This window comes from Anabrus simplex, chromosome 1, assembly GCF_040414725.1.
Source record: "Anabrus simplex isolate iqAnaSimp1 chromosome 1, ASM4041472v1, whole genome shotgun sequence".
NCBI classification, from domain to species: Eukaryota; Metazoa; Arthropoda; class Insecta; order Orthoptera; family Tettigoniidae; genus Anabrus; species Anabrus simplex.
This window is the reverse complement of record NC_090265.1, coordinates 1102613316-1102636456: the sequence shown is the minus strand read 5'-3', so window position 1 is coordinate 1102636456 and position 23141 is coordinate 1102613316. Positions and strand designations below refer to the sequence as shown.

At 43.6% G+C, this 23141-nt stretch overlaps 1 protein-coding gene across 1 annotated transcript in view; it reads right to left on the bottom strand.

Moving 5' to 3' along the window:
- Nucleotides 1-22257, bottom strand: part of LOC136876537 (phosrestin-2) — a 455062-nt gene extending 432805 nt beyond the window's left edge. The window contains exon 1 of the mRNA XM_067150580.2: nt 22134-22257. The gene's annotated coding sequence lies outside the window, so the exon portion shown is untranslated. The remainder of the gene's footprint in view (nt 1-22133) is intronic.
- Between the last annotated feature and the right edge of the window lie 884 nt (nt 22258-23141).

Sequence of the window (23141 nt, the reverse complement as noted above, 5' to 3'; positions counted from 1 at the left end):
TAGACCGTCAGGTAGCTCCTCAATAGTTCTCATGAAGGCTGAGTTGGCTTCGAACCACGTAAATTCCCTCACATGTCCGGGAATTAATCACAGAGCCTCTCGTTAAGGGGCAGGCTCACTACGCCCAAGCCGCCATTGAATATTAATCACCGACTCACACCTTGTTTAATACTCAAGGTTGCTGTCAAGGGATTCGACGTTGGGTCTACACCCATCATCCTTTTTCCATAAACATTTCATTTCAACTCCACGCGAGTAATAGGCCTATAATAATGTTGCATTGACTTTACGTGCTACTGACCACTTTTACTGTTTTCGGAGACACTGAGGTGCCGGAGTTTAGTCCCGCAGGAGTTATTTACTTGCCAGTAAATCTACTGACACGAGGCTGACGTATTTGAGCACCTTCAAATACCACCGGACTGAGCCGGCATCGAAACTGCTAAGTTTGGCTCAGAGGGCCAGCGCTCTACCGTCGGAGCCACTCAGTCCGGCACTCCGTTCAAGTACTGGGCGTGTTCTTTCCCACGTACTTGTCATCTGTGAAATTTCGATTGACTTCCTTTAACACTAATAACTAAATTTGACGTTTTGAGGCAGCAACGCCTAGGACATCAGCCATATAATAATTTCGTCCCTCAGTGTTCTGAGAATACTAATCGCACGAATATGGAAGACAAAGGTGAACGCGAATAATTCGTAGTCGTCGGATACCCTGCTGATAAGTAAAGAATGAACATTAACCAAGAAACTGAGTAGCAGCACGATAGAACGTGTCTGGTACAGATAAAACAACGAATGCAAAACCCAGCTGGAGCCATGGATTTCGAGCTCTTTATTCTGTTTAAATAATGTTACGAGTTTTTGGATAAACAATTTGTTTTACATCGCACCGACACAGATAGGTCTTATGGCGACGATGGATTAGGAAAGGGCTAGGAGTGGGAAGGAGGCGACCGTGGCCTTAATTAAAGTACAGACTGGTGTGAAAATGGGAAAACACGGTAAACATTCTACGGGGTTGCCGCCCGTAGAGTTCGAACCCAATATCTTCCGAATGCAAGCTGATACGCGGCTACCTGTTCGGTATATTGTTAAGAAACATGGTGAAGAATAAAATAATAATTTGAAGTATTCCTTATGAAAATGGTATTAGTCTGTTAATACATATTTACTACACTCAATATTGTTATTCGGACGGGTTTTCATTTAGCACAATAATAAATCTGTTTGTTAGATTATCAGCTTGGAGGCTGGTTTGATCCTCAATGAGCCGTTATAGAGAAACCGCAAAAATGAATGATAATGCCAAAACGGGACGTGGTAGTCAACATGAGGATTGAGATAATTATCCATTACTCTCTCCACTAGTCCAGAAAGTGCTATTGCAGCACCACTGAGCCTATGAGTAACACCTTTCGTAACATTCGGACGCAATGATCGTGCACCGAATATCATTACTTAACACGGCCAATACTTCAGCACTATCGCAGCCATTAATTGAACTGAGACTTCGGTTGAAGCTACATTTTGCCAAGCAGTTGCAAAATTACTTCATCCATCAAGGTACACCCACTGATGGAATAATATATCTTTTGCCTACTTAAAAGTTCACGTGCCACGGCGATGAAATCACGGGTTCGAATTCCAGTCACATGAATGTCGACGACTACTGCTGCTCAAGGTCTTTCTGCATTCACAACAACAACAAAATGTACAGTTGGTTCACTATTTTCACGTCAAAGGGTATGATAGGTTAGCTTTAAGGATCGAACTCAATGTAAATCCACCGAGCTCGATAGCTGCAGTCGCTGAAGTGCGGCCAGTATCCAGTATTCGGGAGATAGTGCGTTCGAGCCCCACTGTCGGAAGCCGTGAAGATGGTTTTCCGTGGTTTACCATTTTCACACCAGACAAATGCCGGAGCTATACCATAATTAAACCACGGCCGCTTCCTTCCAATTCCTAGGCCTATCCCATCCCATCGTCACCATAAGACATATCTGTGTCGGTGCGACGTAAAGCAAAACAGCAATGCAAATCCTGAGAGTTTCGTCCCTCTGTTTATTAGATTGATGTTTTCGCAGCCTAAAATAAGAGATATGACATGGGGTTTTGTCTCCTGGAGGAGCAAACCACAGGGAAAATTTAGGTTTCATGAAGACTTTATTCCGTTTCCTCAGAAACTTACCATGATCGACAAAGACTGGTCATTACTTAACACTACCAATACGTCAATAACTCCCATACTATCACAGAAGAAATTGGCCTTTTCCACGAAATAAGCAAACACTTTGTTCTTTGACCTTAAAATAAACATTCAAAAACTACAGTCGTGGTAATCAGCAAACATAAAATCTTCATCACTGTTATCATATTTGACGGAAAAATCCATTGAGAGTGTGTCACGGATTACATTTATTTATTTGTTTATATCACACCGACACAGATAGGTCTTATGGCTACGATGGGGCTGGAAAAGGCTCAGAAAGGAAAGGAAGCGGCCGTGGCCTTAATTAAGGTACAACCCGAGCATTTGCCTGGTGTACAAATAGGAAACCACGGGGTGCAGACAGTGGTGCTCGAACGCACTATGTCCCGAATTCAAGCTCAGAGCTACGCGAACCTAACTGCGCGGCCAACTCGCTCAGTGTAACAGCTTAGTGCCTCGGACGTTGGTTAACATAGGACGGATCCAGATGTAGCAAGACAAACCAGAATCGTCATCAGGAGAATGTAAATGAAGACATCATGTCTGCAACTGTCACCTCCTATTCGAAACTCTTTAGCTTGTCGTAAAGTGTTACGTGTTAGCAGTGGTACTTTCCAGTGTCTAAGGATGAGCATTAAAGACTACGTCAGTGAACCGAAAGCGAGCCTTTGAAATGTGGATGTAACACAGAATGTTCAAAAGTTTATAGGAATACCATATCACCAACGAGAAGGAACTCAGTCCAGCCTAGAAATCTTACAGCTATACCAAGCCACTAACCAGACTGCTCCCTTATCCCTATATCCGGCTACACTTGTCCCGCCTCCAGTACCACCCCAGATGCAATAATAGCCCACAAATCACTAGCCCACATCATGAGCATCCAACTACTCACTAATATCAGAAGCTACCACCTCCCAGTCCTCCTCCAAATCCCATCCACAAATCTCCGCGCCCAAATCCCCCTCTTCCAATTCCCATCCCTAACTTCGCTAAAGCCAAATGGCCTTCCTACCAAACCAATGTAAACCAAGCCCTAAAGACCCCCCCCCCTCCTTATCCTATCAAACTTCAGTCGATACTCTCAACACGTTCATTCTCTCCGCCATAACCTCCGCCTGCAGGAACCTGAACTCCCTCCACGCCCACCCCACCAAATTCTGGCGAAGAATCAATAGCCTACTCGGGACTAAATCCACCCCCGAATACCAATTAATTCATTATGGTGTAGCTCCAGCCAACACCAAGGAGAAACTGGAAATCTTTACCCAGCACTTCTCCCATCTCTTAACACCAACCTCGACTCCGATTTCGATATTGCCGATACTCCACTAGGTCTTTCATTAGCGTCCTCCCACCCTCCCCCACTCGCCCCCTCAAACAAGCACACCCTCTCGCACCATCCCTTGACACCCTTACCACACCATCCGAAATCCAATCAGTCCTGTCCAAATCCCGTAACTTAGCCCCCGGACCCAACAAAACCCGCTACCTCCACATCAGACAGGCACCGCTATTCCTCCTTAACCTACTGGCCTACCTCTACACCTTCATCCTTTCGTAAAGGATTCTATCCCACCTCCTGGAAGCATACCACAGTGATCCTGTTCCCTAAATATGGTAAACTCTGTCCCTAACTCGATTTTTACCGTCCCATAACCCTGATCGCAGTCCTAGCCAAAATCCTGGATAAAATCCTGGTTCGCTGCCTCCACTTCCACCTGCAATCCAACCATATCTTACCCCTCTCACAATTCGTCTTCCGGCCCAAGCTTTCCACCAAAGACCAACTCCTCCGTCTCATACGAACTACATCCTATATCTTTAACCGCGCTCGTCCCAGGCTCCTAATAACCTTCGACTTCCAACTAATCTTCGACTCTGCCTGGCACCCCGCGCTCCTCTTTAAACTAAAGTGCTTCACTTTCACCATCTTCTACATCCACCTGATATCCTCATACCTAACCAACCGCCCTACCCAGATATCAATAAACAACCACCTCTCCCCAACCTTTCCTCTCACTGTAGTAGTCCACCAGGGAGCCCCTCTCCCAGTTACTCCTTAGCCACTTCGTAGCAGATATCTCTCAACCCTCTGCTCCCACCCAACTCCTACAGTTCGCAGATGATGCAGAAATCCTGGCTCCTCATACTCAGTACAAACCATCAACCGAGCCATCCAACGTTACCTCGACACCTTCCTCTCCCATTGTGACCGGTAGCACCTGAAACCAAAACCAAAGCCATCCTCTTCCGCCGCAACCGCGGTAAATCCAGCACCACCCGCAATCCCGACCACCTCAACCTCTATGTTCGGGACACCTGCCTCCGCACCCAACCCACCATAAAATACCTCGGCATCCTTTTGACCAGCACCTAACCTTCCGTCTCCACTTTCAACACCTCAAATCCTAGACGTCCATCCGTGCCCGACTGGTGCACCGCCTGGCCGGCACACGGTGGGATCTCAAATCCTTCCTTCTCCTCCACACATACAAGTCCTTTGTCCGACCACGCATAACCTATGGACTCACCACCTGAACAGTAATAGCCAAATCCAACACTAACCTCTATCGTATCGTCCTTTCCATAGAACGATGCACCATACGCCACGCTCTCCAGCTCCCATTCCGCTATCTCACGTCGGATATCCACGAAATCTTTCCTTTCCCAAAACTAGACTCCAATGTCTTCACCCATTTCCAGCGTGCCTACCGACGTGCCCTTGACCAGGATCACCCCTCCCTAAACCACCTCCTCAACGGCCCACCTGCCCCTCCCCATATATCACCCAAACACCTTTCCACCCATACCGATCCCTACCCCAACCCTAAAGGGATGCCTTTAAGAGAACTGCGATGGTAATCACCACCCACCCAAATCGCCCCCCCACGCCCTGAAACCTCACACTCACTCCTAACGCCCAAACCAGGCAATAACTCATATTGTAAAGGAGAGTCAGCAGCTCGGTGAGCCCTCGTCGACGCTCTTCCCACTCCCTAACCGACCAAGTAAAGATGTATACTGTATATGCCTTGTGTATGTAACAATAACTATCCAGTTGGATCATATTGTAAGTAATCCCATTCAAATTTTATCTACTTTATCTACTGTAAAATTCCTATCATCTCACATCATTGTACACTGACTGACAGAGCAAATGCAACACCAAGAAGGAGTGGTCAGAACTTTATGCCAATTGCAGGGTAGACTGACGTCACTGAGGTATGCTCATGATGTGAAATGCGCCGCTGTACTGCGCACGTAGCGAACGATAAATGGGACACGGCGTTGGCGAATGGCCCACTTCGTACCGTGATTTCTCAGCCGACAGTCATTGTAGAACGTGTTGTCGTGTGCCACAGGACAAGTGTATAGCTAAGAATGCCAGGCCGCCGTCAACGGAGGCATTTCCAGCAGACAGACGACTTTACGAGGGGTATGGTGATCGGGCTGAGAAGGGCAGGTTGGTCGCTTCGTCAAATCCCAGCCGATACCCATAGGGATGTGTCCACGGTGCAGCGCCTGTGGCGAAGATGGTTGGCGCAGGGACATGTGGCACTTGCGAGGGTTCCAGGCGCAGCCCGAGTGCCGTCAGCACGCGAGGATCGGCGCATCCGCCGCCAAGCGGTGGCAGCCCCGCACGACACGTCAACCGCCATTCTTCAGCATGTGCAAGACACCCTGGCTGTTCCAATATCGACCAGAACAATTTCCCGTCAATTGGTTGAAGGAGGCCTGTACTCCCGGCGTCCGCTCAGAAGACTACCATTGACTCCACAGCATAGACGTGCACGCCTGGCATGGTGCCGTGCTAGAGCGACTTGGATGAGGGAATGGCGGAACGTCGTGTTCTCCGATGAGTCACGCTTCTGTTCTGTCAGTGATAGTCACCGCAGACGAGTGTGGCGTCGGCGTGGAGAAAGGTCAAATCCGGCAGTAACTGTGGAGCGCCCTACCGCTAGACAACGCGGCATCATGGTTTGGGGCGCTATTGCGTATGATTCCACGTCACCTCTAGTGCGTATTCAAGGCACGTTAAATGCCCACCGCTACGTGCAGCATGTGCTGCGGCCGGTGGCACTTCCGTACCTTCAGGAGCTGCCCAATGCTCTGTTTCAGCAGGATAATGCCCGCCCACACACTGCTCGCATCTCCCAACAGGCTCTAAGAGGAGTACAGATGCTTCCGTGGCCAGCGTACTCTCCGGATCTCTCACCAATCGAACACGTGTGGGATCTCATTGGACGCCGTTTGAAAACTCTGCCCCAGCCTCGTACGGACGACCAACTGTGGCAAATGGTTGACAGAGAATGGAGAACCATCCCTCAGGACACCATCCGCACTCTTATTGACTCTGTACCTCGACGTGTTTCTGCGTGCATCGCCGCTCGCGGTGGTCCTACATCCTACTGAGTCGATGCCGTGCGCATTGTGTAACCTGCATATCGGTTTGAAATAAACATCAATTATTCGTCCGTGCCGTCTCTGTTTTTGCCCCATCTTTCATCCCTTTCGAACCACTCCTTCTTGGTGTTGCATTTGCTCTGTCAGTCAGTGTATGTTCCGTATACATGTAATTATAACTATCTAGTTGGTGTCGTATTGTAAATAGCCCAAATACAACATTTGTTCTACATATATATTGAAAAATACTTATTATCTCACTTCATTGTACATACTATCACTTGAAGAATACACCACTCACAAATTGTAATTTGTAAATTGTAAATGAAACGTTTGTAAAATTCTGAAACGATTGTAAAAGACCCAACATGGTAAAAAAGCACATAGCCAGAGCTAAAATCTCCCCACCGCCTTCACCATGCCAAACCACCCTAGCCCATCGCCCTACTCCATTAAACCCCCAACCCCGCCGAATATCCTGGCCAGAGAGATGGCGTTACCTTCTAGGTAGCCCGCCTCTCCCCTTCAGGGAGGAGAATAAAATTTTTTATGATGATCATGATGAGCTCACTGTCACTTTCCGCAAGGAAGGTGGCCGTGCCAGGCTAAGATGCCGGCAATATTTTTGGTCGAGGACCGGGGCTGGTCATCTGGGAGGGAGGGAGAGGGAGAGCAATCTCTCTCTCTCTCTCTCCCCCTTCCCCTAATTTTAGTAGGGTGCTGGGAGGTAGCCCAAGGGAGGGAGGAGAGAACCCTTTCCACCCTCTCAATAAAACCTCGGTGCCTAACCTAACCCGTGGTTACATGTGAGGTTAAGACGTCAACGTGACGTCATTGGGCCTGCTCACGTAGGTAAGGTATGACGTCACAATGACGTCATTAACTAGGGGTCAATGGCATCGCCTGCACCAAAAAAAATCTGACTCAGCAAAAGTTGTAATTTCCCACCAAAAGCGTGAAAAAATGCTGACGCAGCAAGTGGATATTTCAACACGTCTTCCGAAATGACAAATACAGCCTGTAACAACTGATTATAGAAGTCAAGATAGAAGAGGAACGTGAAAGTGGGCGGAGAAGGTTATCCTAGACGCGGAATCTCTGACAGTAGTTTAACATCCACGACACGGCATTCTGATACGAGAAACGTGCTCCATGATGGTCACGAACCAGAAAAACAAGAGGAACGAGAAGAAGAAGAAGAAGAAGAAGAAGAAGAAGAATTGGTTTTAAAGGAAATATGAAATTCCTCTGGAGTTTGTCTCTGTTACATGGCAAAAACACAGAAGTTGTCATGTTTATTTCGTGCCCATGCTCATATTCGTGTAAAACTGTACTACGTCTCACAATTTATAACCGTTTTGCTAAAATAGATTAAGCTACGATAAATGGTTTATGTTCTATAATACAAGTGAGTATGAGAACAAACAAGTTCTGAATTCAATAGTTCCTATGCAATGAATCGTGGAACCTATAGTGGTGACATCCCTAGCACTACAGTAATGAACAAGTAAAAATGAATTCTTGCAATTAATTTTGCGTCGCATCGACTCACACAGGTCTTGTGGCGACGATGGGATAGGAGAGGGCTAGGACTGGGAAAGAAATTACCCTGGCCTTAATTTAAGGCGTAGCCCCAGCATGTACCTGCTGCCAAAATGGTAAACTAAGCAGAATCATCTTCAGGTCTGCCGACAGTTGGGTTCAAACCCTTCATCATCCGAACGCAAGCCAACAGCTACGCGGGCCGAACCACACCAACTCACTCGGAATACATTACATATCCGCCCCTATCAATATATCTGTTTGGTTCTTCTCAGTTCTTGTATAGTCTGACAGCAGTTCTGCTATCGTAAAAGAAACGCTATAGTCGATACCATTTGGAATTATATATTAGTAAAGAAATTAGTTACCAATACCTAGCAAATGTTATTTATTGAGGTATCGGACATTGCAGAGGGACATTCCGAATACATTTCGAACCTGCGGTATTGCTCTAGTGTATGAAACAAATATGGCGTATAACTGCAAAGTTAGTGACTTTGCTTTTTACAAAAGTTAGATCTAGTATTTCCTCGTGCAGGAAACAGCGAAATGTTATTTCAAGTTTGGAAATGCACTCTTAGGTTCTCGGTATCCTGTTCATTGCTTCTCCCTGGTTTCTGACACTCCCAAGCTAATACATATTGTCCTTTGATGGCTTATGTTAATACAAGTCTTTGCATAATGGACGAGCAGCATGTTAGCACTTGCTAAATTTGTAATTTACCGGAAGAGTAGACGTAAAAACTGAAGACGTGTGACAGTACGTTTAAAGAAGGCAAACGAAAGGCTTGTACGAAAAATGTCAAAATGTTGACATACAGCAATACGCTGAAGACATGTGTATGTTTGGAAACACTTGAAACGAATTATACATTTTAAAGAGTTTTAATAAGGCAAGGGTAGCACTGTGCACTGGTAACCGTTTCTTTATAATATGCTATCGAGCTTCGTGACCTAGACGATTAGTCCTTGGCCTCTCCTGTCAAAGATATTGGATTCATTACCGGCCGAGGTCGTTGGCATTTGAGGGTGCTAAAATACAAAAGAATTTCGTTTGATTGGCTCAACAAATCTCCAACACCCTGAAACCGTTATCAGTTAGAATGGACGCTAAATAGTTGGTATTAATCTATGCTATACGGGATTTATGGTCTCTTCATGGAAAGTGGGGTAGCAGCCTTTCGGAAGTTGCAAGGGAAGCAGTCTAGATGATTGACTGATATGGCCTTGTAATAATACTCAACATGGTTTAGCTGTGTTGATACTGCTACACGGCTGAAAGCAACGGGAAACTACAGCCGTAACTAACTCCCGAGGACATGCAGCTATCTCTGTATGAATGATGTACTGATGATGGCTTCCTCCCGGGTAAAATATTCCGGAGGTAAACTAGTCCCCCTTTCGGATCTCCGGTGGGGACTACACGAGAGGGGGCGATCATCAGGAAGATGGATACTGACATTCTGCGAGTTGGAGCGTGGAATGTTAGAAGTTTGAATCGTTGTGGTAGATTAGAGAATCTGAAAAGGGAGATTGATAAACTAAAGTTAGATGTAGTTGGTATAAGTGAAGTACGTTGGCAGGAAGAATAGGATTTTTGGTCAGGCGACTACCGAATTATCAACACAAAATCAAACAGAGGAAATGCAGGAGTTGGTTTAATAATGAATAAGAAAATAGGGCAGCGGGTAAGCTACTACGACCAGCATAGTGAAATAATTATTGTCGTCAAGATAGACACCAAACCAATGCCCACCACAATAGTGCAGGTCTATATGCCTACTAGCTCAGCGGATGATGAGGAAATCGAAAGAACATGTGAAAAGATAGAATAAATACAATATGTAAAAGGTGACGAGAATCTAATTGTGATGGAAGACTGGAATGAAGTGGTAGGCCAAGGAAGAGAAGGTAATACAGTAGGAGAATTCGGATTGGGACAAAGGAACGAAAGAGGAAGTCGGCTGGTTGAATTCTGCACTGATCATAATTTAGACCTTGCCAATACTTGGTTCAAACACCACAAACGACGGCTTTATACGCGGTTGAGTCCTGGAGATACTGGAAGGTATCAAGTAAACTTCATTACGATTAGGCAGAGATTCAGAAACCAGGTGTTGGATTGCAAAACTTTCCCACGAGCAGACGTGGACTTTGATCACAACTTGTTGGTCATGAAATGCCATCTGAAGCTGATAAAATTGCAGAAAGGAAAGAATGCAAAGAGATGGGATCTAGACAAGTTGAAAGAAAAGAGCGTGAAGTATTGTTTCAAGGAACATGTTGCAATAGGACTAAATGAAAAGGCTGAAGGAAACACAATAGTGGAAGAGTGGATAGTAATGAAAAATGAAGGCAGCAGGGCTGCTGAAGAAATGTTAGGAAGGAAGAAAATATCAACTAAGAATCAGTGGATAACTCAGGAGATACTAGACCGGATTGATGAATGACGAAAACACAATAATGCTAGAAATGAAGAGGGCAGAAAAGAATACAGGCGATTAAAGAATGAAGTAGCTAAGAAAGACTGGCTGAAGGAGAAGTGCAAGGATGTCGAAGGTTGTATGGTCCTTGAAAATGTAGGTGCTGCATACAGGAAAATCAAGGAAATCTTTGGAGAAAGGAAATCTAGGTGTATGAATATTAAGAGCTCAGATGGAAAGCCACTTCTAGGGAAAGGATAAAAGCAGAAAGATTGCAGGAACATATCCAGTAGTTGTATCAAGGTGAAGATGTAGATAATTTGGTTCTGGAACAAGAAGAGGCTGTTGATGCTGATGAAATGGGAGATCCAATTTTGAGGTCAGAGTTTGACAGAGCTGTGAGTGAACTAAATAGGAACAAGGCGCCTGGAATTGATGACATTCCCTCTAGATTACTGACTGCCTTAGGAGTAAACAGCATGGCAAGGCTATTCCAATTAGTGTGTAAGATGTACGAGACAGGAGAAGTCCCATCCGATTTTCGGCAGAATGTTGTTATACCTATTCCCAAGAAAGCCGGTGCTGACAGGTATGAAAACTATCGCACCATTAGTTTAGTATCTCATGCCTGAAAAATTTGAACACGTATTATTTACAGAAGAATGGAAAAACAAGTTGAAGCTGAGTTGGGAGAAGATCAATTTGGCTTCAGAGGAAGTGTAGGAACACGTGAAGCAATCCTGACTTTACACCTGATCTTAAAGGATCGAATCAAGAAGGACAAGCCCACGTACATGGCATTCGTAGGTCTAGGAAAGGTATTCGATAATGTTGATTGGACCAAGCTATTTAAGATTTTGAAGGTGATTGGGATCAGATACCGAGAACGAAGAATTATCTACAATCTGTATAAAAATCAGTCTGCAGTGATAAGAATCGAGGGCTTTGAAAAAGAAGCAGCAATTCAGAAAGGAGTGAGGCATGGCTGCAGCTTGTCCGCCCTCCTTTACAATGTTTACATAGAACAGGCAGTAAAGGAAATCAAAGAGAAATTTGGAAAGGGAATCATAGTCCAAGGAGAGGAAATCGAAACCTTGAGATTTGCCGATGATATTGTTGTTTTATCTGAGACTGCAGAAGATCTTGAGAAGTTGCTGAATGGTATGGACGAAGTCTTGGGTAAGGAGTACAAGATGAAAATAAATAAGTCCAAAACAAAAGTAATGGAGTGCAGTCGAACGAAGGCAGGTGATGCAGGAAATATTAAATTAGGAAATGAAGTCTTAAAGGAAGTAGATGAATATTGTTACTTGGGTAGTAAAATAACTAACGATCGCAGAAGTAAGGAGGACATAAAATACAGATTAGCACAAGCAAGGAAGAGCTTTCTTAAGAAAAGAAATTTTCTCACTTCAAACATTGATATAGGAATTAGAACGATGTTTTTGAAAACTTTCGATTGGAGCGTGGCATTGTATGGAAGTGAAACATGGACGATAAGTAGCTCAGAAAGAAAGAGCCTAGAATCTTTTGAAATGTGGTGTTACAGAAGAATGCTGAAGGTGAGATTGATAGATAGAATCACAAATGAAGAGATACTGTATCGAATTGGCGAGAGGAGATCGATTTGGCTAAATTTGTCGAGAAGAAGAGATAGAATGATAGGACACATATTAAGACACCCAGGACTTCTTCAGTTGTTTTTTGAAGGAAGTGTAGATGGTAAAAACGGTAGGGGTAGACCAAGGTATGAATATGACAAGCAGATTAGAGCAGATTTAGGATGCAGTAGTTACGTAGAAATGAAAAGGTTAGCACAGGATAGGGTGAATGAATGAATGAATGAATGAATGAATGAATGAATGAATGAATGAATGAATGAATGAATGAATGAATGAATGAATGAATGAATACAGTTCTCTCCCAGTCACGGATGACCACCAACTAGGGAGAGCGTATTCGTTTATTGCAATCTAAAACATTACGTGTAGTTAAATTTGAATGTACTCCAAACCAACAAACTAATAACCGAAAGCAAGATACAAAAAATTCAAAGATATTCAAATTCGTTAATAGTTAGATAATGTTAGTATATATTGCATACCGCATACATATTATACATCCTTATAAAAAGAACCAGCGAACATACCCCCTTCCCCCAAAGTCAGGGACAACCGCCCACCGGGGAGGGGTAGAAGGTCCGCCCGCGGCGACCATTGCACTCATATGCAACCAGAATTTTTAATTATGGTAAATCAAATATATTTAACCCCACACGACCGATTGGAAACAAAGAACGGACATCCCCCTCCCCAGTCACAGATGGCCACCAACCCGGTGGAGAGATGTCCGATCATCGCATCCATCGCTATCACATGTCACTGGTTCTGTTCAATTTCGAAATGCAACTGACTTGTAACTGATACCACATTCAATTATAGTTTACTATCACAGACATATTCTTTAATAGTTACTTAAATATATCTTTGAACGTATACAACCCTATCCTTATGAGGTATTTCCAAGATTTTAACTAAGTTGTACAGTCCAGGATACCTCTTCCGTAACTACATGTAATTGTCTCTGTTTTCTTTACATTTTTCTCCCAAATACCTCTAATAATATTAAATAATTTTGTTATTATTTCCCGGTTTCTTCCATTCTCTGTTTAATAGCCTTGAAAGTGTGTAAAGTTCATGTTCATTTAAAGTTTTATCCAACTCTTTCCTTTCTATGTATTTCTCTCTGATTTTTCTTGTTTCTTTACAGTCCTTAATCAAATGTGCCACTTCCATATTTGAATTACATAAAATACATTTTCGTAATTTTTTCTCTTAAAGCTTTATTTTTATACACTCCCATCAACCACCAGATTATTCCTCTCATTTCCCTTTTTGTTAACATTTGTGCCCTTATAGTCATATTCTCACTTATTTTACAAAATTTTATTAGTGTTCTCTTGCTGTTGCATTCTGCCCTTATTGTTAGCCTTTCTATATATTTTAAGCAATCTCCTGTCATTCCTTGATATATTACTTATCCAGTATCATCCCAATCCTTTGTACTCTAGAAGCTTCTTCACCCCATCCACAGAGTAGCCTTCGTTTAGATGTTTCATTTGGTGCTGATAGGCTATGCCTAATATTTCATCACCTCCCCCGTCTTTAATCTCAACCAATACTTGACTATTCGTTTCGCATTATCTGGCCGTATACTCACCCCTTCACACATCATTCTTACTCCACTGTTTGCAGTACAGTTTGGCAGTCCCATAATTATCTTGGCAAATTTGCTAACGATTACCTCTAATTCTACAATTCCCTGATCTATTCCCCAAATTTTTTATCCATACAATACCTTAGCTTTAACTACTGCATTAAATATGTTTTCCTGAACTTTGTATTCTATGTTAGGCATCTTTTTATTTAATGTTTTTATACTAGCCAAGACACTTATACCCCTTATTTTTGCTCTTCTTATTTGGTCAGACCATCTACCATTACTACTTATAATCGTCCCTAAGTATTCGATTTTTTGACCACTTCTTTGTCTCACCCATCCACCACTGTTCACTCTTAGAAAGCTTTACACCCCTTTTACAAACCATTACCCTGGTTTTCTATGGGTTAACCTTTAAATTCCACTATTTACAGTAGTTCTCTACCTCATTAATACTATTTTGCATCTTGTTGGGTGTTAATGCGAGTAGAATGATATCGTCCGCAAAGATTACGCCAGGAATATCTTGATACTCGAGACATGGATAAGCTCCTTTCTCAAAGTCTTTCGAATGGAAATATCGTTAATAAAAAAAAATATGGGGAACAGTTTACACCCTTGTTTAAGACCCACTTTAGAAGTTATCTCTCCCACTACTAAACAATTTTTAACTTTGGCAGTACATTTAAGAGAGCAGCATCAAACCAGTCTGTGGACTGATGACTCCAAACACACCTCCGGGATGAGTACCGCAGACGGTAAATCGCTGGTCTTCTGCGCTCAAGATTGCGCGTTCCGATGGTATTTGAAGGTGCTTGAATACTTCAGCCTCGTGTCGTTAGATTCACGTGAAAGAACTCCCGAGAGTCTGAAATTCACCACCTCATCGTCTTGGAAAGCAATAAAAGTAGCCATAGCGAGGGCTGCGAATACAGTTCGAGACTGGTCGATAATTCCCCTTACGTCACAAATCAGTGAATACTTGAGTTTCAGTAACGTATTATTTCATTTGTTGGCGTCCGACTCCATGGCTAAATGGTTAGCATGATGGCCTTTGGTACAGGGGTCCCGGGTTCGATGCCCGTCAGGGTCTGGAATTTTAACCACCATTGGTTAATTTCTCCGCCACATGGGCTGGGTGTTGTGTCGTCTTCATCATCATTTCATCCTCATCATGACGCGCAGGTCGCCTAAGGAGTCAAATCGAAAGACCTGCACCTTGCGAGCCGAACATGTCCTCGGACACCCCCGACGTTAAAAGCCATACGCCATTTGATTTCATTTCATTTCATTTGTTGGTATGAAATATGTGAATCTCTTTATTAAACCATCTTTCTTGCTTGCTTTCCTAGGGAGGTGTGTGTGTGTGTGTTTTGCACATTGGTAACTGAATACATAGTGTTTCGGAGAAAAGTACAAGTTACCTTACACAAGGTAGCGGTGAATGTCAGCAGTTCGTAATTACTTTTTTGTCCGAGGGAGGAGCCTGAAGTAGAGTGCGGTGTTTGTGAGGTAGATAGTAGCTGCATTTGCCCCTCGGCATACTCAGCCCACTGTACAATGCTTCAGGCATTATGCATTCGTAAGGTGTAAAAAGCAGTAATTATGAGTACATCACAGCACTGCAATTGTACACATCACTTCATTACGGCTTCAGGACGTATTCTGCATGTGTAATGTGTAAAAAGCAACAATTCTAAACACATCACTGCACTGCAGCTTAAAGGTAATATGCATGCATAGGTTGTATGTGTATGTTCAGTTCTCATCCCGAAAGCTGGTTGTATCCTCAACAGCTCCATAATTAGCTGTCATAGATGGTCTAGACGTTACTGAAGAGGTGTAGTAGGGAAGTGTGGAGTGAGGTAGTTTACCGTTGCTTTCCTCACTGAGCCAGAATTTGTTATTATATATCAGTCTGCCAAGCTCACGGAAATTCATGCACCAATTGACCTTATGATCAACACATTCAACATATAACAGGACTGCCTGCATAAGGAATGGCATTACCACCATCGCTCACTTTCATGTTGTCAAAGCCGAAGACAAAAGACTGAGCACTTGTGGGACATGACAGGAAGGTGCCTGACCTCCAGCCTTGCCCCAGAACGACCACTATGTCAAGATGAGCGGCGAGACATTCAGAATTTTTTAAAAATTAACTGCGTATAAACAGCTTGTGTGGCGATTCATGGTGGTAATATTGCTAGTTGCTTTACGTCGCACCGACACAGATAGGTCTTATGGCGACGATGGGACAAGGAAGGGGCTAGGAGTGGGAAGGGAGCGGCCGTGACCTTAATTAAGGTACGGCCCCAGCATGTGAAAATGGAAAACCACGGAAAACCATTTTCAGAGCTGCCGACAGTGGGGTTCGAACCTACTATCTCCCGAATACTGGGCACTGGCCGCACTTAAGCGACTGCAGCTATCGAGCTCGATAGTGCTAATATTCTATGTAAAGCTGTTTACTGCATGTGTCTTTATCACCCTGTATAAATGTTATGTTTTCATTAATACCACGGACGTTCAGACAGGAATTTGTGCTGGGAGTTCTTCAAATGATTTCCACCATAATGCAGACTCTTACTCCGTTATGACATTATTTTTAAATAATACCTTATGTATGGTGGGCCATAAAATAATAATTTATATTAAAATTTATCGGGCGTATTTCCCGTTATAGGAAACAATACGAAGAACAGATGCCAAAAACTAAAAGACGAGCTGAGATGATCATTAAAACACTTTAAACAAGAAAGAAATCTTCACTTTTTTCAGAAATAATAACTGTGCAGACACATGACCTTAGGAATTTTGAAAATATAGATTGAGAGACCAAACCTGAAATAATCTACTGAAGACTATAATTGTTGCTACGCAATGTCGCCCCTTGCACTTTCTCTTTACATCTTAATTCTAGTATATAATTAACTTTATTATGACGGTTGAACAGAGTATATAACTTCGCTGCTTTTTTCCTTAAAACCATAACCAACTTCAACTTTACCCATATCTACAGCACCTGTACTTCACAGGTAAAAGGGACGATGACCTAGATAGTAGGCCTCTTTAAACAACAAGCATCATCATCACAAGTCAAAAACAAAGGAGATTTACCACCCTGTACGTTCTCTCGTCTAGTTCAAGTGTACAGTAGACCACATTGTCCTCACTTCCTTCACCAGAGGTGTGTGGAAAGCATTAAGCTTAACAGCTTAATAAGTCACTAGGTCTGTACGTTTGAAGTTCACTACGATATATACTGCGCTGGTTGAATACCCGGTGGAATCATGCAGCTGCAACGTTGCATTCGATCGATAAAAGTGTTCAGTTTCACGTCCCATTACCGACATTTACGTCCGACTCGTTGGCTGAATGGTCAGTGTACTGGCCTTCGGTTCAGAGGGTCCCGGGTTCGATTCCCGGCCGGGTCGTGGATTTTAACCTTCATTGGTTAATTCCATTGCCCCGGGGACTGGGTGTTTGTGATGTCCCCAACATCCCTGCAACTCACACACCACACGTAACACTATCCTCCACCACAATAACACGCAGTTACCTAGACATAGCAGATGCCGCCCACCCTCATCGGAGGGTCTGACTTACAAGCACTGCACTCGGCTAGAAATAGCCACACAAAAATATAAAAATATATACCAACATTTACGGCTTTCGAAGATATCGAAATTCCGGAATTTTGTCCCGTATAAGTTCGCTTATGTGCTGGTAAATTTACTGACACGAGGTTGACGCATGCGAGCTCCCCTAAGTACCACCAAATTGAGTCGGAATCGAACTCGCGATCTTGGGCTCAGCACATCCATGTGACGGTTTTCCACTTTCACAATAGGCAAATGTTAAGGCTGAAGCTTAACGTAGTCCAGAACACTGTATTCTCAGTTCTAGCTCTTCCCATTCCAGCCTCGCCGCAAATTTACAGTATTAGAACGACGTTAAAATACTAACATAAACCAAACTCCAAGGAACTGACTGATAGTTAGCCTGCATATTATGAGGTGGCGCGTGGTTAGCGCGATGAATCTTCTCATCCGCTATTCTTGGCTTTCTAGACCTGGGCTACTACCTCACCGCCAGATAGCTCCTCATTTGTTCTCCCGTAGGGTGAGTGGGGCTCGAACCAGCTCTCATATTCAGGTGACAATTCCAGAACTAGCCAGGAATCGAACCTTAAACCTCCGTGTAAATGGCAGGCTCCTACCACTGGACTACAATAGTTTTCAATGATGTTAAACAGCGTGAAAGCAAAACGTTTCCCTGGATAGAGAGTAAAACGTTTTGGAAAATTAACATAGTAAGGACGTTTTGGAAGTAAATATATTAAGAACGGACGCCCAGAGTAGTCTAAAGGTGGTATAATGCTACTCAAACATGGCTACCTACACATCTGATATACAGATTAACTGGAACTTACTGGAAACAATGAGGACTATGCAAGCTGAGCACTGCAATTACTTAGGTGATTGCTTACTGAGCTACGAATCGATTCCCTACTAATAATAATGCCACTTTCCTTACGTCCCACTAACTACTTTTATGGTTTTTGGAGACGCCGATGTGCCGGAATTTTGTCCCTAAGGAGTTATTTTACGTGCCAGTACACCTACCGACACGAGGCTGACATATTTGAGCACCTTCAAATATCACCGGACTGAGCCAGAATCGAACCTACCAAATTGGGGTCAGAAGGCCAGTGCCTCAACCGTCTGAGCCACTCAGCGCGGCAAATCGATTACCGTCAGAGTCAATCACCATTCAAGCGTATTAAAGTTCTGAATTAGTAGAGTTACTGTCAGATTAATGGTCCCTTTCTCTGAGTAAAACTGTACTCTCCGTCTATCATAAAAACCTATATATTGCATGTGCCGATATCCGGGAGCGTAACCACCTTAAGATGAAACCCAAAGAACACCAGAGTGTCCATGAAAAGCCTAAGCATAAAACAGGCCAGACGTGGACTGATGAAAGAAAGCCACTATATCGAGAACGAATGAGAAATTACTGGGCAGATGTTAAAGCTCGAGGAAAAAAAACGGTTGGATTAACGTCCACAACTGGCCGAAACGAGAAGAACAACCACCGCAATAATAATAATAATAATAATAATAATAATAATAATAATAATAATAATAATAATAATAATAATAATAATGGCGGGCTGAGTGGCTTAGACGGCTGAGGCGCTGGCCTTCTGACCCTAAATTGGCAGGTTCGATCCTGGCTCAGTTCCGTGGTATTGGTAGGTTCTCAAATACACCAGCTTCTTGTCAGTTGACTTACTGGCTCGTAAAAGAACACCTGCGGGTCTAAACACCGGCACTTTGGCGTCTGCAGAAACCTTAAAAGTAGTTCGTGGGACGTAAAAATAAATAGCATTAAATAACAATGATATGTGATCAATCCAGGCTATGAAGGGTGAACAGGGGCTGCCTGGCCGAGGCGGTAAAGGCGTGCTCGGTTCGCCCGGAAGGACGTGGGTTCGAATCCCCGTCAGAAAGTCGTAAAATTTAAGAAACGAGATTTCCACTTTAGGAGGTGCATATGGCCCTGAGGTTCACTCAGCCTACACCAAAAATGAGTACCAGGTTAATTCCTCGGGGCAAAGGCGGCCGGGCGTAGAGCTAACCTCTCTACCCCTTCACGTGCCGAGGTTAACAATGGTGGAAGCCTTTACCTTCCACTCCTCCAAGGGCCTGCATGGGCTGTACGGAGGTGACTTTGCTTTGCTATGAATGGTGAACGTACTCATTTTCAGAGCATGTTCATACTGTATCTAGGAAAGCACACTGGTATACAAATGGATTTGGAGATTATTTAAAATGGTCGTGCTTATGAATATGGGGAAACATTTGTAATACATCCTGAAACACGGTGGTGTAATTCCTCCTCCAGAAGCCTTGGTTCCTTGAGAATAGCTGCGATGCATCAATGTTTACGTCTCTATGGCTTAAACTTTCTAGGTGAGCAGGTTTGTTCATATAACACCATCAAACTGTGCCGTTCAGAGACCGGAACTTAGTGCTGACAGATACCATACTTCTTCTTCTTTTTAATTTTTTCCACTCACATAAGGAATTGGTGCCTAATTTCAAAATCGGTACACCCAACCCAACTACGGACATGTAGTTACATTGATAAGTATTACCACAGACGTCACAATAACACAGGTTTCTATGTTCACATGTATTTATATGGTGGCCAAGGGTTTCCCTACCTACAAATATGAAAGTATCCTAGTTCTTGTCAAAATAGTTATAATACCACACATTATAACAACATTCACAACGGATTTTAATTCCTTTCAAATAACAATCATCACAATCAAATTCAAAATTCATGCAGGTTACTGGAAAGTTCCTACTACCTAAGCACACAGAGTTGATGAATAATTGAACACGAACATGAATCAGCAAACAACAAAATATTTACACACTGCTACAGTCATTTTCCGACTGTTAAATGAAGCTACACCGCCATACCTTGCCTCTAATATCAGCTACCTCTTCTCCAACTCCTCATTAACTACTGTATATGCCTATAAATCGTACATCGGTGTAAACGCCTTCATCTCTCGTACCTAGTGCTAGACAGTGTAAGTTCTCTTCCACTAAGAGGAACTGTTCAAAATTAGCATATTTTAAACGATCTGCCAGGATTTCCTACTAAGTGCGTAGCCATATTGTAGGCTACGTACGCTTGGGTGAATGCGAGAATGATTGTTTGACGTAGTATTTCAGCATTTCAATTAATTATACACTTTTATTACGATGCACTGATTCACATATAACATTAGTCTCCTGCAAGGTCCTAGAACGAATCGTGTACGTTATGCTATAACTTACTTGTATCTAATGTTGTCAGTATCATCTATCCACAGTAATCTAGCTACATACAGAATCATGCTAGTCAGTCAGCTACCATATTTCTTGGTTTCCACTGCACATTGAGTGTTAAAACCTCTTCTCCACCACCACAATCATCACCTTATTAATTTTTAAGAATAAGACAATCCAATGAAATAAAACTGCTGTTACCTAGCAAGTGGCAGTGCTGCAAGGGTCATGCAGCTGTAAGCTTGTATTGGGAAGACTGTGGGTTCGAACCCCACTGTCAGCAGCTCTGAAGATGGTTTTCGTGGTTTCCCACTTTCAAACCAGGCAAATGCTGCGAATGTACATTAATTAAATCCACGACCGCTTCCTAATCACTCCTAGCCCTTTCCTATCTCATCGCCGCCATAGGGACTATCTGTGTCGATGCGGCGAAAAGCAAGTTGTAAAAAAACATAGAAAAGTGGATTAGTGTAATAGATGGCCGATAGCCTTCTTGTCGCCTCTTGTAAAGATATAAATAACACTTTGTAAACAAAGTATTTTAGAGCGGTATTATATATGGCCTGTCCGCCTCTGTGGTGTAGTGATTAGTGTGATTAGCCGCGGCCCCCGGAGGCCCGGGTTCGATTCGCGGCTCTTCCACTAAATTTGAAACGTGGTACGAGGGCTGGAACGGGATCACTCAGCCTTGGGAGGTCAACTGAGTTGACGTGGGTTCGATTCCCACCTCAGCCATCCTGGAAGTGGTTTCCCACATCTCCTCCAAGCAAATACCGGGATGGTACCTAACTTAAAGCCACGGCCGCATCCTTCTCTCTTCCTTGTCTATCCCTTCCAATCTTCCCATCCCCAAGCAAGGCCCCTGTTCAGCATAGCAGGTGAGGCCGCCTGGGCGAGGTACTGGTCATCCTCCCCAGGTGTATCCCCCAACGAGAGTGTGAAGCTCCAGGACACTGCCCTTGAGGCGGTAGAGGTGGAATCCCTCGCTGAGTCCGAGGGTAAAACAGACTCTGGAGGGTAAACAGATAAAGAAGAAGATTGTATATGGCCTACCGAATAGAATAACATAGAGCATCTTCGACTTTGTTCATATACCTTAGTCGGAAGAAGAAATGCAGTGAATTGTCAAACAGGAAGTAAGTCCCTTCAAGAGGACAGCTGTCACAGAATAACAAAACATAGTAATTTAAGCTGTATGTGTGCCCCTTTAGTACCGTTTTCTGATACGGGGTCGAGGATGAGGTGAGATGAAATTCTATGCCGTGTTCTTACGACCTTCCTGACGCCAATCTCAGTTGAGGAACTAAAACATATTTAAGAGGTATTTTACCCATACCTATTCAAGAATTATTTTAACAATTTTTATTTTTGGGATGTAAACTAAATTCTCCCCTAGCAAAGGCTAATGATCTCAGGAGAATTTTATCTTTCTCCACTGACGTTTCAATACACACAAGAGGGAACAAGCATACGTACTTGAATACAGCAGCAGAAAGGTGCAATCCACTCGCCACTGAATCACTCGCAGCAAACTACTCGGTTGCCGTGCGATTTGACTGTTGAAGTTGACAGTCTCAGCACGTCCGTCCCGACGCGGCGCTGGCCACTAACTAGCACCGCGACGCTGGTTCGCGGTAGTGGGAGTTTAGGCTGTGGTGGGGAGGCATCGACCCTTCATCGTCAGAACACATGTTGCTCATCTATTACCTCTGCGCAGGTTCTTGCAGCTTCCTAGAAAACTTCACTGCCTGGTTAAGATTGGCCTAGGTTATGATGCTACTGGTTTAATGTTCAATAACTTACGCTTCACAGAGACTCCTAAACCACGCATCTAAATAGACGGCGACAAGTAGGTCTGTTCAAAAGAGTATTTCACATTACAGCCCGGAGAACCCTATTTCTTATTTTTTATTTTTTTGAATTTGCTGTAAGTCACACCGACACACATAGGTCTTACGGCGACGATGGGATAGGAAAGGGCTAGGAGCGGGAAGGAAGTGGTCGTGGCCTTAATTTAGGTACAGTCCCAGCATTTGTCTGTTGTGAAAATGGGAAACTACAGGAAATCATCTTCAGGGCTACCAACAGTGAACCCAGTATCTCCTGAATGCAAGCTTCGTGACCCAAACCACGCGGCCACTCGCTCGGTAATAAAATGATTTTCAGAAAGGATTGTGATACTTTGAATAGGCTGCGTCGAGGCCTTCGGTTCAGGGGATTCCGAGTTAGATTCCCGGACCGGTCGGGGATTATAATTGTACTTTAATTCATCTGGGCTTGGGGACTGGGTGTTTGTGCTTTTCCCCAAACCTCCCATCTTCATACACACACCCCACACTACCAACCACCACAGAAATACGTAATAGTGAAGTAGTGAACACATCCCTATATATAGGTTTGCGTCGGGAAAGTCATGCGACCGTAAAACGGAGCCAAGTCCACATGCACGGCACAGTTCGCACCCGCAACCTTATTAAGGTGTAA